At 53.7% G+C, this 2,917-nt stretch overlaps 1 protein-coding gene across 1 annotated transcript in view; it reads left to right on the plus strand.

Moving 5' to 3' along the window:
• Positions 1-2,001: 2,001 nt before the first annotated feature.
• Positions 2,002-2,917, plus strand: part of LOC100482816 (core histone macro-H2A.2) — a 62,395-nt gene continuing 61,479 nt past the window's right edge. Inside the window, exon 1 of the mRNA XM_034662616.1 lies at positions 2,002-2,371. The gene's annotated coding sequence lies outside the window, so the exon portion shown is untranslated. The remainder of the gene's footprint in view (positions 2,372-2,917) is intronic.

The raw sequence follows: 2,917 nt of genomic DNA on the forward strand, positions 1-2,917 counted from the left end.
CCTTCTTTTTTTTTTTTTAAGATTTTATTTATTTATTTGACAGAGATAGAGACAGCCAGCGAGAGAGGGAACAAGCAGGGGGAGTGGGAGAGGAAGAAGCAGGCTCATAGTGGAGGAGCCTGACGTGGGGCTCGATCCCACAACGCTGGGATCACGCCCTGAGCCGAAGGCAGACGCCCAACCATGGTGCCACCTAGGCGCCCCTCTATGATCCCTTCTATTCAAGGAACAAGAGCCCTTATGAAGCTGACACCCCCCCCCTTGACTCTCCGGGTTGTGACTACATCATCTATTGGAAGAAAACAACCCGTAGGAAATGGAAGAATGCTGACCCGTAAATTCTTAGACCAGCCTTTCTCGGGACAGCACATAACAAAATGCTAGGATGAAATGAGTTACATAAAATGCACATAAAAATGACCACGTGTACCATTTTTATTGCAAAGTTACAGGGAGAATGTGAATCTAATATATATTGATGAATTATTCAACTATATCTCAGTCAGCCTGGCTGAGTGGGTCACAGGGTAGGAGTATTTTTCAAGAACTCCCAGAAGGCTCCTGAACCCTTTTGAATGTTGGCCTGGAGGTTATTTCAGATCAAGAATGGACACCAGAAATCTATATATGAAGGGAGATAGGCACTTCCTCTAGAACGGGAAAATCGTAACCATTTGAGATGCCCCAAGGGATCATTTGAAACCCTTTAAATATATGCCTCAGGAAAAGAGGACTTTATACTGACCAGATTTCTGACCTAGAGAGTACCTTCAAAGACAAAGAATGGTGAGGTCATACACAGAGAGGGTAAAAGGGACAGGAAGAAGAGTGAAGGAAGTCTCCGTAAACTGAGACCACTGTGTCCAGGAGAGTTTGAGAAGCCATATGAGATTTAAATAAATGAAGATTTGTTTATACCTTTCTGATACATACATGATCTTTTGGGAAGTCGACAGATTTCTCAGCAAAACACTTGTGTAAAATGCATACGGTCTAAAGCTCTATCTACTAATTCCATCGGCAGCCCCCCCTGACGAGTGTAAATCCAGAAGACAGCTGGGCATTTGGGTTCTTTCCCACTCGGGCAATTGGAGGCTCTCAGTCACCCCAATGTTCCCCACTGCCTAAACATTTAGAGGTTTATCGGGGCAAACGTTTACAATATTACCAAATGGGAAAGGCTCTGAAAAGCACCCATTTGACCAATGCTGAAGAATTGTGTTTTCCTGTGGGTTTCTCTTTTTTGAAGAGGTCAATCAAGATTTTGCCTCTCACAATCCTTTGACTGAGTCATCGGGAAGAAACCAGAGGAAGCATGGATGGCCCATAGCAAGTGAACATTTCTCCCTGCAATAAACACATTCCTTTGAATTCACCCCCAGCCATGAAGCCCCGGCCAACATCTCCCGTTACAAAGGACAGCACTGGCTTCCAGTAGAACAGAGCTACTGCTAATCCCATGATCACACCTGACATTGTCCACCACATCCCTATAAAAATACATTTCCTGAACACTAACATTTTGTCCTTAAGACAATAGCCTCGTGCCAATCTTAATACCTGCTTCGATATTACAAATTAACACACGGTGAAGCAACCGAATTAAAAATTATGTCCACGCACACAGTCTCACCCACCCAAACATAACATCTGCTAATATTATGCAACGCTGGAATCCAAACTGGTCTTAATTTTAAAAAAGCCAACAGGCATGGATACACATTCCCAGTTCTCGTGGCTGTGGCCACCCTATGCAACAGCCCCAGCGGTAGACACGACCGTTCATGTACAGTATTTGTTATTATTTGAGGACACGAGACCATCGAAGGGGGCCGTTTGGGCTTTCACCTTCTAAGGCTCTCCCCAGAACTGCCCGATGAACGCCCACGCCGTCTTCCACCAAAGGTGGTCCTGCTATCGGGAGCCTCTGGATCGTGACCGTAGTGCTTCTGTCCCCAGCTCTGGGGAAAGCCTCATCTTAGCAAGTGGCCCTCGGCGCATCCGGCAGATCCGCCCGCGACGCGGAGGCCGCGCGGCTTCATCATTAATGCTCCTGAAGGACAATAGCTCATCAAGCCCCACCGAAAGCCCCGGACCCGTCGCGGAGCCTGGGCTGGCGGGGGATGAGGCTGAGCGACTCCTCCTAGAGGTGGTTATGTGGAGAAGGAGCAATCCCTTCTCCCTCCTCCTCCTCCCCCCGCTACTATCCGCGGCCCGGAGAACTGCCGCTTGCCGCCATTGACAAGCACCGATAGAACCCAAAGAAAGGCAAAGAGTCCTGCCCGGCACCGGCGCCGCGCGGGTCGAACCTGCGCCCCGGGAGCGGCGCGCCGAGGGCACCGGGCGCCCGGAGCAGGCGGCGCAGCACCAGGTGAGCCCGCCATGGCGATGGCATTATTGTTCAGGGGGCTCCGGGGTCTGGAGACAAAACGCGCGGCGGGGGCAGTGCCGGGGCCGGAGAGAGCCCCTGCCTCTCCCGCCGTCCGGCCCCTGCGGGCGCACCCCGATAGCCGACCCTCCCCGCAAAAGAAAGAGAGAAGAATTAATAAATCAAGCTGCCCAACTTGCTTCCTCGCGAAATAAAGGGGGGGGTGCGAAAGAAGCGGTAAAATTGCCGCGGCCGGCGAAGAGCGGGGGGCATCCTGGGCGAGGAGGGAGGAGGCGGCGGGATGCAGGGTCCAGCGGCGGGCCGCGGCGAGGCCGGCCCGGGAGGGAGCGGAGGGCACCCGGGATACGGAGTTCGGGGCGCCGGAGCGGAGGAGGGAGGCGCCCGGCCGCCGAGGGGACCGTTCCGGGGCGGTGGGCCGCTCGGGGGGCCTCCGAGGGTGCAGGGCTGGGCGCCGGCCCGCTCCGGGCTGACAATGGAAGGGGCGCGGGGGCGCGGGCCGGAGGGAAGGGGCCCGGGGCCCGGGGCCGG

The sequence above is a fragment of the Ailuropoda melanoleuca genome, chromosome 6 (assembly GCF_002007445.2).
Source record: "Ailuropoda melanoleuca isolate Jingjing chromosome 6, ASM200744v2, whole genome shotgun sequence".
Lineage (NCBI taxonomy): Eukaryota > Metazoa > Chordata > Mammalia > Carnivora > Ursidae > Ailuropoda > Ailuropoda melanoleuca.